At 41.9% G+C, this 13,417-nt stretch overlaps 3 pseudogenes across 1 annotated transcript in view; all 3 read left to right on the forward strand.

The window, feature by feature from the left end:
* The first annotated feature begins 492 nt into the window (after positions 1 to 492).
* Positions 493 to 1,604, forward strand: LOC103261461 (annotated as a pseudogene).
* A 296-nt stretch (positions 1,605 to 1,900) lies between these two features.
* Positions 1,901 to 2,419, forward strand: LOC103261463 (annotated as a pseudogene).
* Positions 2,420 to 9,263: 6,844 nt separating this feature from the next.
* LOC103261464 overlaps positions 9,264 to 13,417 on the forward strand; it is an 11,916-nt pseudogene continuing 7,762 nt past the window's right edge. The window contains exon 1 of the transcript XR_002482023.1: positions 9,264 to 9,345. The product of XR_002482023.1 is annotated as a ferritin heavy chain pseudogene (transcript). The remainder of the gene's footprint in view (positions 9,346 to 13,417) is intronic.

Genomic DNA, 13,417 nt, shown 5'->3' on the forward strand with positions numbered 1-13,417 from the left:
ATCACGGTTCCTCAACCAGCTCCTCTTTGACAAAGGCATCAAAAACAAACATTGGAGAAAGGAAACCATATTTACTAGCCACATGCAGAAGAATGAAACTGGACCCCTACCTGTCACCATACACAAAAATTAACTAAAACACAAGTGTGAAACCTCAAATATAAGAATCTTGGAAGAAAACTTAGGGAATGACCTCCTGGATAGCAGAGTAGACAATGAATTCATAGCCAAGTTCTCAAAAGCAAATGTAACTCAAAAAATTTTTAAAAAGAAATAGGCCATTGCCTTGCTAGACTCTAGTATGGCCATGTGCTCTTTGAGCTATGGCTGTCACCATGCTTCCTGGCTTTGGCCCCCTATCCTACCCTGGGGAGGTGAACCTTCTCTCTCTCTCTCTTTCTCTCTCTCTCTAATTTGCTTTTAAGTAAACTATATTTTCTAATCTAAAAAAAATAAAGAACCCAGCTCTCTTCACCACCCCTCCTCGTCTCGCGCAGGGCAGCGCCAGTCCTGGTGGTTGACACCGGAATTAAACAGCCACCATGTCAAGCAAAAAGGCAAAGACCAAGACCACCAAGAAGCGCCCTCAGCATGCAACGTCCAGTGTACTTGCCATGCTTGACCAGTCACAACACAGGAGTTCAAACAGGTCTTCAATATGATTGATCAGAACAGAGATGGTTTCATCGACAAGGAAGATTTTACATGATATGTTTGCTTTTCTTTCTTTCTTTTTTTTTTTTTTTTGAGTTGGAGTCTCACTCTGTCACCCAGACTGGAGTGCAGTGGCCGCTCCCGGCCAATGCAGCCTCAATCTGCTGGGCTCTGGTGATCCTTCCGCCTCAGCCTTCCAAGTAACTGGAACTACAGGTGGATGCTACCACGCCTGGCTAATTTTTTTTGATTTATTGTAGAGATGAGGTGTCACCAAGTTGCCCAAGCGGGTCTCGAACCTGCGGGCTCGGGCAATCCACTCACCCCAGCCTCCCAAAGCACGGGATTACAGGCTGAGCCACCGAGCCCGGCTTATGCTTGCTTTTCTAGGGAAGAATCCCACTGATGTTTATCTTGATGCCATGATGAATGAGACCCCAGGGCCCATCAACTTCACCATGTTCCTCACCATGTTTGGTGAGAAGTTAAAAGGGATGGATCCTGAAGATGCCATCAGAAATGCTTTTGCTTGCTTTGATGAAGAAGCAACAGGTACCATCCAGGAAGATTACCTGAGAGAGCTGCTGACAACCATGGAGGATGGGTTCACAGATGAGGAAGTGGACAAGCTGTACAGAGAAGCACCTATTGACAAAAAGGGGAATTTTAATTACATCGGGTTCACGCACATCCTTAAACACGGAGCAAAGATGACCAAACGAACTTTAGCTGAAACCTTCCAGTTACGTTGTCTTACTTTCTTTTTTATTTTTCAGACACTTTCTCTGCCCTTATAGAGTCTGTTGCACGCAACTTAGATCCACAGCATTGCTTTTTTTTTTGGTGTATTTATTCCAAACCTTCTGCCACCCAGCACTTCTATAATCAGACTGGAAATGGGGATGAGGCTGTACATTGTATTGAAAAAGAGAGTGTGAATAAAAATCAACAAATGTGAAAACTCAGGAAAGTAAATAAATAATGGGCAAAGGATGAACAGACACTTCTCAAAGGAAGACATACAAACAGCCAATGAGCACATGAAAAGAACCCTCAGCTTCATAATCATCAGAGAAATGCAAATCCAAAGTACAATGAGTTACCACCTAACACTGGTAAGGATGATTGTCATGCCACTGCGCTCCGGCCTGGGTGACAAAGAGTGAGACTTCAACTAAAAAAAAAAGTTAAAAAACTGACTGTGTCTCTTTTCCTTTGGCATGCCACTGAAGATCCTGGTGTCACCATGGGCCGTTGCCCCACCCGGTGTTACCAGTATTGCAAGAACAAGCCGTATCCAAAATCTTGCTTCTGCCAAGGTGTCCCTGATGCCAAGATTCACATCTTTGACCTGGGGTGGAAGAAGGCAAAAGTAGATGAGTTCTTACTCTGTATCGGATGAAAATTAACAGCTGGCCTCTGAAACCTTGGAGGCTGCCCGTATTTGTGCCAACAAGTACATAGTAAAAAGTTGTGGCAAAGATGGCTTTCATATCTGAGTGAGGTTCCACCCCTTCTACGTTATCCACGTCAACAAGATGTAGTCCCATGCTGGGACTGACAGGCTCCAAACAGGTATGTGAGGTGTCTTTGGGAAGCCCCAGGGCACTGTGGCCAGGGTGCACATTGGCTGAGTCATCATGTCAATCCACACCAAGTTGCAGAGCAAGGAGCATGTGATTCAGGCCTTATGCAGGGCCAGGTTCAAGTTCCCTGGTTGCCAGAAGATCCATATCTCAAAGAAGTGGGACTTTATCAAGCTTAACACAGATGAATGTGAAGACATGGTGGTTGAGAAGTGGATCGCTTGAGCCCAGCAAGTAGAAGCTGTGGTGGCCATGAGCGTGTCACTGCACTCCAGTCTGGGTTACAGTGAGACTCCAACTCAAAAAAAAAAAAAAAAGTAAAAAATAAAAGGTGCTGGTCACCGGGCTCGGTGGCTTAGCTTGTAATCTCGCGCCTTTGGGAGGGTGAGGTGAGTGGATTGCGTGAGCCCAAGGGTTCGAGACCCACCTGGGCAGCGAGACCTCATCTCTACAATAAATCAAAAAATCAGCAGGGCATGGTAGCGCATGCCTGTAATTCCGGCTACTTGGAAGGCTGAGGTGGAAGAATCGCCAGAGCCCAGCAGGTTGAGACTGTGGTGGCCGGAAGCGGCCACTGCACTCCAGTCTGGGCGACCAAGTGAGACTCCAACTCAAAAAAATTAAATAAATAAAAGGTGCTGGTGCAACTACAGAGAGGAAAGAAACGCGAGTTCAACCTTTGTGGATAGCAATATGGCAATTTTTCAAACTAAAAATTGAGCTTCCATATAATTCAGCAATCCCTCTTCTGGGGGTATACCCAGAGGAACATAAATTGCTCTACCAAAAGGACACCTGTATACATATATTCATTTCAGCACTATTTACAATAGCAAAAATGTGGAGCTAATCCAATGTCCATCAAAAGTGGACTGGATAGAGAAAATGTGGTGAATATACATGATGGAATATTATGCAGCCATAAAGAACAAAATCATGGTCTTCACAGCCATGGATGCAACTGGAGACTATCATACTACGTGAACTACAGGGTCTGATCATTAAGTTTGCGAACTTGCCACTGTGCACTTACATTGGCAACACTGTACAAACAACTCAGTAAGGTTTCATTACCTTGGTGTATCAGTGTCTTACACCTGTGTTATGTCCATGTGGCATGGAGTCTTGCTGCGTGGCATTCATTATTGTTGCTAAATGTTTTTGTGTGCTGTTGTGAGGATCTTGGTGCTTGAATTAGAACAATGAACAAACATTACATTTCTTGTTAAACTTGGCAAGAATGGACTGGAGGCTTTCCCTGTCTACCTGACCCTTCTCCCTTTCTGGACCTGGCCGAGGAGGAGGTGCCATCGTGGGAGTCAGCATCTGTCACAGCTAGGACAGAAAGGTTCGGCGCAAGGTGCCCAAAAGCCAGGACATCTACCTGAAGCTGTTGGTCAAGCTGTACTGGTCTCTGACTAGAGTAACCAACTTCACCTTTGACAAGGTTGTGCTGAAGAGGTTGTTTATGGGTCGCAGCAACCAGCCGCTTCTGTCCCTTTTCTGAATGATCCAGAAGATAAAGCTTCCTGGCTGGAAAACCAAGATGGCAATGGTTGTAGGGACCATAACAGATGACGTGTGGGTTCAGGAGGTGCCCAAACTGAAGGTGTGTGCACTGCATGTGAGCAGCCCGGCCCACAGACATATCCTCAAGGCAGGGTGGGGTAGGGGAGGTGGTGGAGGGGATCCTCACTTTCAACCACTTGGTCCTGGACTCCCCCAAGCACCAAACTGTTCTCTGGTCCTTGCACAGACACAACAAACCCTATGACCGCTCCAGAAGCTGGAAGTTCAAGCATGCCAGAGGTCCACTAATTCTGGACCTTCCTGCCCTCTTATTAAAAAGATTTTGGATGAAAAAAAAAACTTGGCAAGAAAGGAAGTGAAATCAGGGACATGTTAGTCAAGTTAGTGGGACGATACCATGAAGAAAATGGCAGTGTACAAATGGATTAAACATTTCTCTGAGGGGAGAGAAAGTGTCACAGATGAAGAGAGATCAGGACACCCAGTAACAAGCAGAACTGATGAAAACCTTGCAAAAATTCATTAAATTATGCATCAAAATTGTTGGCTGACTGTGAGAAGCATAGCAGAACAAATAAACATTGATGGAGAAACAGGAAAATCTTAACTGAAAATCTTGGCATAAGAAAGGTGGTGTGTAAAAATAGTCCCAAAGGAGCTCTTTGTTTGCTTGTTTTTTTGAGTTGGAGTCTCACTCTGTCACCCAGACTGGAGTGCAGTGGCTGCTTCCAGCCACCGCAGCCTCAACCTGCTGAACTCCGGTGATCCTTCTGCCTCAGCCTTCCAAGTAGCTGGAAGTACAGGCGCGCGCTACCACGCCCGGCTCATTTTTTGATTTATTATAGAGATGAGACCCAAGCGGGTCTCGAACCCACGGGCTCAGGCAATCCACTCACCTCAATCTCCAAAGGCACGGAATTACAGGCTGAGCCACTGAGCCCGGCCCAAAGGAACTCTTGCATCATGACAATGCACCAGCTCACACAGTAGTGTCTGTGAGGGAATTTTTAGTCAGTAAACAAATAACTATATTGGAACACCTTTCCCACTCACCTGATCTGACCCTCAATTACTTTTTTATTTACTCAAAGATAAAGGAAATACTGAAAGGAATACATTTGGATGACATTCAGGACATCAAAGGTAATATGATGACAGCTCTGATGGCCATTCCAGAAAAAGAGTTCCAAAATTGCTTTGATTATGGGGGGCCAGCGTCGGCGAACATTCTGGAGAAATAGAAGGGAAGAAAGAGACTGGACTCTGTCCAGTGCAGAAGCCGATTCTGTAGTAGGGATAGATATTGAAAGAAAGATGGAGGGATAGATATAAAGAGAAAGAAAGAAAGTGGACTACTGTTCAGTGAAATGAGCAGAAGCCGTTTATTGGGACCAGCCATGAGTCTTTTATCCCAAACTTTCACATGTTAAATCACAAGACTTTCACGTGGGCACAAAGCCAGGTAGGTGAGGGGCGTCCCCCACCCACCAGGCGTTTCCTTAGGAATGAGGAAGGACGACCCCAATCAAATCATAAGAGTTTTACATGAACACAAAGCCAGGTGGGTGGAGGGCGTCCTCACCCACCAGGCGTTTTCCTTAGCACGAGAAAGGACAATCTTAATCAAATCACAAGAGTTTTACATGAACACAAAGCAAGGTGGGTCGGGGCGTCCCCGCCCACCAGGCATTTTCCCCAAGCATGAGGAAGGACAATCCCAAAATTATCTCACTGTTCCTTATGCTTGGTTTATGTTCCTCAAAAGCAATACAACAGTTTTAATATCATAAAATCCTAATAATCAATAACTTCTAAAACTTATGCATACCCAACACCTAATGACTGACTTGTGCTAACTTTACCTGTACTATAAAAAGCTCTTAATTATAGGTCAGACCAGTTCCTAAAGAATGCGGCCCAGTCCAAAGATCACGCTGGGCCATTTCCAGGAACAATTGATTATGATCTCTTAACAAAATGGCTATTCTAAAATCCTATGTATCTATCTTAAGTTCTATAAAAGTTTCTAATTCCTAATCCTGATATATAAGGTTGATCATCAGTAATAAAGTTTCTAAAATAAAACCCACACACAAACTGTAATTGTACTAAAGCCAAAATCACAATTAGTAGAAGGTGGGAACAATGAAATTTCATAAGTTAGCTGTATTTTTATAAAACCTTATAGTATTGTGTTTGATCATGCTTGGACTAACATAATTCCCTGACGTAGCATGACCTATTCTAAAATACTTTCTATGAATTCAGTTTCTATTATAAGTAGAAAAAACTTACACTAATTGTAACTAAAGAACGTATTAAAAGAATGCAGCCCAGCCCAAAATGGACGCTGGGCCCTTAGGGATGTGGCCCAGCCCAAAGTTCGTGCTGGGCCATTTCTGGTAACCCTAGATAATCATCTAAAGCTGGAAGCAACTCTCCAAATGTATATACTAATTCTACAAATATATTTTTAAATCTTATAAAGAAGCTTGGCCGGGCTCGGTGGCTCAGTCTGTAATTCCGCACCTTTGGGAGACTGAGGTGAGCGGATTGACTGATACCGCGGGTTCGAAACCCACCTGGGCAGGCGAGACCTCATCTCTACAATAAATCAAAAAAATTAGTTGGGCGTGGTAGCGCGCGCCTGTAGTTCCAGCTATGGAAGGCTGAGGCGGAAGGATCACCGGAGCCCAGCAGGTGAGGTTGCGGTGGCCGGGAGCGGCCACTCCACTCCAGTCTGGGTGACAGAGTGAGACTCCAACCCCCAAAAAATAAATAAATAAATAAAAAATAAAGAAAAATAAAGAAGCTTGTATCATGTATAAGGCTCCCAAATGTGATCTGAGTTTGAGCAGTGTTAAGTTTAAAGCCGAAACCACAGTCTGTGAGAAATGGGAACAATGGATCCCTAGAGTCAGCCATGCCTGTCATATTCTCAGGACTTCATGCTTGGATCATCAAAATCCCTGCCAGTGGGTAATGCTAAACAACAAAGAAAGGAGGAGGGAATGGGCCTTCAGCTCCTGAACCAGCCTGGTGGTCTCAAGGTCTGCAGCCCGCCTGGATCCCTAAAGCTCAGGCAGGCCTCCACGGCTGGCTCCCAACATTTGATGAGTGGAGTACACTGACATCAGTGCATACCTTCCCAAAGGGAGTACTTCAAAGGTGACTATAGTGATATTTAGCAATGAGACATGTAGCACTTTTTCTAGGATGAGTTTGTGAGCTTAATTGTCATACCTCATACCGTAGAATCAAAGAACTGAATAATGCCATGTTCTCACTCATAAGTGAACCCTGATCACTGGTCACAAGAGCACAAGGGTGGGATCAGCAGACGTTGGACACTGTTAAGGCAGAGAGGTAGGCAGGAGGGAGGGGAGCACATGGCAACACACTGAGTACCAGCAACACACTGTGTACCTGTTCCACTCTCAGGGGGAGAGACGGCCAGCCAGAAGCCCAGACTTCGCCTGCATGCAATTTACTTAGGTCGTAAATTCTCACTTTTCTCCACAACTCTAAAGTAATTTTTTTTTTAAAGAAAAATGTCTTTAACAGATAAGTATTATCTGCCAATATTATCTGCCATTAGTATTTGCTCCCTAGACAAATACTGAGAAGACTTTGATGTAGGGGCTTACTCCTGGCTCCTGAGTGGGAAGAAGGCTTGGGTATACATAGGAAGTGGTGAGGTCCACTGAGAATATCCCCGCTTCCAGAGACAGAAAATTTTGTGAGAAACAAAATATTACTGTTATTATTAGTAATGATAGGGAGATGGGGGTCTCACTATGTTGTTCCCCAGGCTGGATTCAAACTTCCAGGCTCAATTCTCTCACCTCAGCCTCCTGTGTAGCTGGGACTACAGATGTGCACCACTGTGCCTGGTTAAGACTGGTATTGTTCAGTGTACTGTATTAGCCTGCTAAGACTGCCATAACGAAATACCACAGACTGAGAGGTTTAAACAACAGATACTTATTTTTTCGCAATTCTAGAGGCTGAAAGTTCAAGATCATGGTCCTGGTAGGGTGGTTTTCTGATGAAGACTTTGTCCTTGGCTTGACGTCAGCTGTCTTCTTAGCTGTGTCCTCTCATGGCCTTTTTCTGTGCATTCTCCTAGCATTTCTTTCTCTTCTTATCAGGGCCCTAATACTATTGAATTAAGGGTCTACCTTTATGACCTTATTTAACCTTAACCTCCTCCTTAAAGACTCCAAATACAGTCATACTGAAGATGTGACTTGAACATATGAATTTTGGAGTGGTACAATTCACTCATGGAAGTCACTTGTTCTATTTTATAAGGTGCATGATGAAATCAAACCTGGAACTATTATTAATTCATAGCCCTCTCCCATCTTATTCTCACTTTCTCACGCGTGTGTATACACACACACACACACACACACACACACACACACACACACACACACACCCTATAGACTCATAGACACCCTTACCTGCATCACAAGCATGCAGACAACCTTGCCTTAGTACTTTACCTCTACTTTTAAGTTTTATGCAAGATTTTCTGATATTCATAATGCATGACTAGTGATTGATAGTTTTATTTATTTTTCTGGTTGATTGATTATTGCAGAGCACTATTTTTTCTCCTTGTGCAAATCAGGTTTGATGATAATAAATATAATCATGGTGGTGGTAGTAGTCTTAATTTATTGAGTATCGAGGTTAGTACTTATTTTCTCATTTAATTTTCACAGTAACCTGGTAAAGTGGAAACTATTATATCCCCATCTCACAGATGAGGAGATAAGCTTTGAGAGGCAGTGATTTGCCTGTGGTCTCAAACTAGTAAATTCCAGGCTGTCTGACTTTAAAGCCAGCCCTCTTAACCTCTATACAGGGGAAATTTAACACATTGACAAGAATCTGAGAGCTCTGACAAATTGCCACCACCTTTTCAGCCCAGATTTCAGCAACTGGATTTTCAGTCTAGTCAATCATGGACTTGAATTTTAGTCTCTCACTGAGTGAGGAGTGCACTAGATAGGGTCTCATGCTTATATATTATTCAAATCTTTTAGGCTGTTCATTTTCATTGTGTTTACCACTGCTCATCTGTAAGCTACCCCCTCTTTATCCATCAGGGCACTACCCCAGAAGTACTGAGAAGATTAATAAACACTGTTCCCAAGAGAAGCTCAAAATGTAATTGGGAGATAGATGTATTCAATTACTTAAAACACACCTTGATGAACACGGTACTACCGTACACAGTAAGTTCAAAATGTTCTGGTAGAACAGAGAAAAATAGATAGGATGCCTGGAGGGGCCATGAAATAGTTGATTATGGCAGTAGCTTTGAGGCATAAATGGAAAGTAAGTGAAAGTTTGCCAGGTACAGCAGAAGGTATTCTACAATGGGTATTCTGCATAAAAACATTCCACAGCATGTTTTTATGCTATGGTATTTATGTTTAGTTGTGGTTTTTGTTCTGTAACATTAAAAAAAAAGAAATCATGCATCTTGGCCCCAACCTTGCTGTATCTTCACTCCTCCAGCCAGTGCCAGTGTTTCCTGTCCTGTGGATATGTCCTCCAGGTAAAAATAAGGTGCCAGGCATCTGGTAACTAAACTGTCTGGCAAACTCAGGACATGTAAACTGAATATATATTGAGAACAATCCACCTGCATACTTTACTTTACTTATTTTTTTTTTTTCTGGATTTGGAGTCTCATTCTTTCACCCAGGCTGGGGAGCAGTGGCATGCTCATGACCACTGCAACTTTGACCTGGTAGGTTCAGGTAATCCTTCTGCCTCAGCCTTCTAGAGCAGCAAATAATCCTATTTTTGAGGTCATAGACTTCATACTTCCTGACAATTTGGCACAAGGCCTTTAGCTACTCTTAACCCAGATCAATCTCTCTCTCTCTCTACCTCTGTTTTTCTCAGTCCTTTCCCTAGACTTAAAGTATAAGGTATCAATCTTTGGATAATGGCATCTTTTCTACCTGCACCCTGATCCTGTCCCCATTCCTATTCTCATAAAACCTTCCCACCATATTCTTCAATTTGCTCACTCCCTGCTGAGAAATTGGGAACTGGTATGGAGAAGAAAGCAGCATGGAATTGTATAATTAGATAACTTTAAAACTCTTTTTCTAGTTCTTCCTTCATTCCCAAAGTAAACATATCTCTGTGGCCATGTAGTGGACAATTCCTTCTGCAGGTCTCCAGAAAGCAGGCAGCTTAGACCCAAGAGGGAATAGGACAGCTGAGGGAGTGTAAGGGGCAGAGGCATTGGTTTGGTGAAGTGAACTGTACTACATGACAATTCAGTATATTTCCATAGGAACTAAATGAAAAATTGACAAGGAAAAGTTCAACTGAAAAATCAATTGAAAACACAAATAGTGTAGGTTAATGAAATATCTGCAAAGAAACAAACTGGTGGCTTTCTTTCCATGATGACCTAAATAGAAAATATATATGTTAGCTTTGGGCAGACATCCTTATGATGAAAAGAAAGAAGTTGAAGAATACTGACTGACTGCAGGATCCTATGTGAGAAAAAGCAAAACAAGTGAAGAGTTAACATTTCCCAGATGATAACTGAGCTAGGTGCTTTGAGCAGCGATTCTTGCACTTGACTGAAACACCAGAAGAACGTTTAAAAAAATATTTAATGTGGCCAGGCATGGTGGCTCACATCTGTAATCCCAGCTATTTGGGAGGCCAAGGCAAGGGGATTAGCTAAGTCCAGGAGTTCAGAACCAGCCTGGGCAACATGGCAAGACTTCATCTCTGCAATAAAATAAAATAAATTAGTCAAGCATGGTGATGCGTACCTGTAGTCCCAGCTACCTGGAAGGCTGAAGTGGAAGGATTGCCTGAGCCCAAGAGGTTGAGGCTGTGGTAGCTGTGATTGTGCAATTGTACTCCAGCCTGAGTGACAGTGATGTGGGCTTTCCCTGGATCTACTTAATCTGAATTTCTAGATGTGATGTCCAGGAATACACTCTATCTATCTATCTATCTATCTATCTATCTATCTATCTATCTATCTATCTATCTTCTGTCATCTATCCAGCCATCTACCTACCTACTTTTCTCTCTATATCTACATGCGTATACGTAAAATTCATCTTAATCTCTTGAGATGCTTCAACCATATTTTCATGTAATCCTCTAAACAAATCAATGCAATAGCTTAAGGAGAATGGACTTGCTTTTTGATGACAAACAAGGTACTGCTGTAGGATGCTGCAATTCAGGACTTCTGGAGATTCAAAGTGAACTTTTTGCATAATGCATCTGGTGGTTAATAAAATAATATAGTGGTGAAGGTTCATTAAAGCTCAGCGTGTGGGCCCACATCTGCTTGGTGAAACATACTCATTCCTTCTATGCTACTCGCCAATCCTGACTTCTGGCTCTGCCTGGAGAATAGTTACAGATGATTGCTTTTTAAACAAAATGTTCTGTAAGACTGACTATCCTTTACAGATAAATCCTGGGACACAGAATGTGTAAGAGAAAGCCGTATGGTTTATGATCATGGTAACTTGTTTATTGAAATGTGTGTTCACACAAAGGGAAGCACAATGCAGTAGTTGAGAGACTGAATGTGATTCCTGACTCTACCCCTTGGCTGCTGGGTGAACTCAGGCAACATGACTTAATCTCCCTATGCCTCAGATTCTTCATGTGTTGTGAGGATTATGATACTGTCTACTTTATAATGTTGGTATGAGGGTTAAATAAGAAATGCCTATCAAGAGTTTAGAATAGTACCTAGAGATGTGGTATGTGCTCAGTAAGAAAAATGCATATTTCTTGAAGAACTTCCTAATGTATTTCTTAATGCATAGTGCAAATGAAGGACCAGAGGGATTACATGATATAAGATCACATATTTGATAAGTAATAGATTGAAGTTTTGAATCTGAGTCTGACTGATGTTGAGCCTGTGTTCTTCCTGCTGCTCAATAATGAAGTTGGGTCACAATAAAGAAGTGATCCTAAATCAGAGATGGTCAAATCATGGTTACCTGAGTGCCCTGAAGAAGACAAAGACGGCACCTGAATAGAACTGAAAAGGATGGATCACAAAAATAAGCATAACTAATCTTACTGTAAGGACCAAGGGAACATTTTCTCCTTGCCCTCTGAAGATTCATTGAAAAACTGGCCCACAAAAGGCAGATAGCTTAGAGAAAAGGCATACAAATTTATTAGCATGTATGGGGGAGAGTCATTATCCAATATTCAGATGAGGTACCTATGGTTATATACCATTCTTGCCCCCCCCCGAACTTATTTATTTATTCTAATTTTTTATTTTGAAGATGTGGGATACAATTCAGGTTTAGGTATACAAATGTTCATTATGCAGGTACGCTTGTTGACAAGGTGTGCCCCCTCTATCCTACTTCTTAAGGGAAAGAGAGATAGGGAAGTATGTGTGATTTTAGGGGGCTAGTAAATGATTTTTAGGAAATTCAATTGATTTGAAGATTATATAATGGTCTGGGACAAAGTATGGTGGGCCCTCAGAGTAGACTGGTTTGGGATAAAATCTGTCCAGGTTTGTTGACAGACTCAGGGATGAGACCAGAGGTCATTGTTTTCTTCTTTGGCAGGTCTGGACTTTAGGCACATGAGAAACTTCAGGCGCAGACTTTGTGCTGGCACAAATAAACGCTGTTTCCTGGCAAAGTTAAAAAAAAAAAAAAAGAAACTTCAAAGACCAACTGTGCTTTGGGAGACACGGATTGAGAGACAGGGAATGGGGGAGAAGTTCGGAGAGTCCTAACAACTTCTTCGGTTCAACATGTCAAAGCGACATATTTTGGGGTATCAGTTTCTGAGTCCCACCACTACCTTCTAGAGCAGTACAGAAATTGAAGAAGATGAAAACACGACAGAATGTTGGAATTAATAAACTACTAAGAGAATTAGTGGTGCTTGGTAGAAAAATATGTTATGACCAAGAGCTTAAGAGATTTCTAGAATATAAGAAAGACATATAGTGGAAGAAAAGATAATCAACTTCCGGGAGTGGGGAGAAACTCCAGGGAGGAGCAATGGTTATACACGAATGGAAAAATAATCACAATACTCTACTTTGCTCTGTAGAATACAGTAGTACATATTTGTAGTAATGTAGCTATGGTTTATTGATTTAACCTAAAAAATATTACTATGTTAGGTGCATTTCAACTTTAAAAATATTGCTATGTTAGAAAGCTCCCCAACCCCATTGTATAAGAATTAAAGCCTCATCCATCATAGCAGAAAGTCAATAAACAATGCACAAAATGAAATAAGATAAGAAGCATTAATGTAAGTATTCTATGTAGAATAGGGAGATAACTACAAAAAGAAAAAAAATATATATTTTAAGTTTTTAAAAAAAGTTTATTAGAACAATAAGAGAAGAAACAAAAGACAGGCCAAAGTTTCACCAACCTGGAAGCTCCCCAACCCCATTGTTTGGGGTTTTTAGGTATCCATTTTGTATCCAAATCTCAAAAAGGAAAGACTGCCAAAAAGAAAAATATTAAGGACTTAAAAAGGATTGCTTCTCAAAAAAATAAGTCAAAGAATATGCAGGTTGGAGTCTAAAAAGGAAAAAAGGAAAATCTCTTTTTTTTTTTTTTTTTTTTTGG

This window comes from Carlito syrichta, unplaced genomic scaffold (genome assembly GCF_000164805.1).
Source record: "Carlito syrichta isolate Samal-C Ts95f unplaced genomic scaffold, Tarsius_syrichta-2.0.1 Scaffold303707, whole genome shotgun sequence".
Lineage (NCBI taxonomy): Eukaryota > Metazoa > Chordata > Mammalia > Primates > Tarsiidae > Carlito > Carlito syrichta.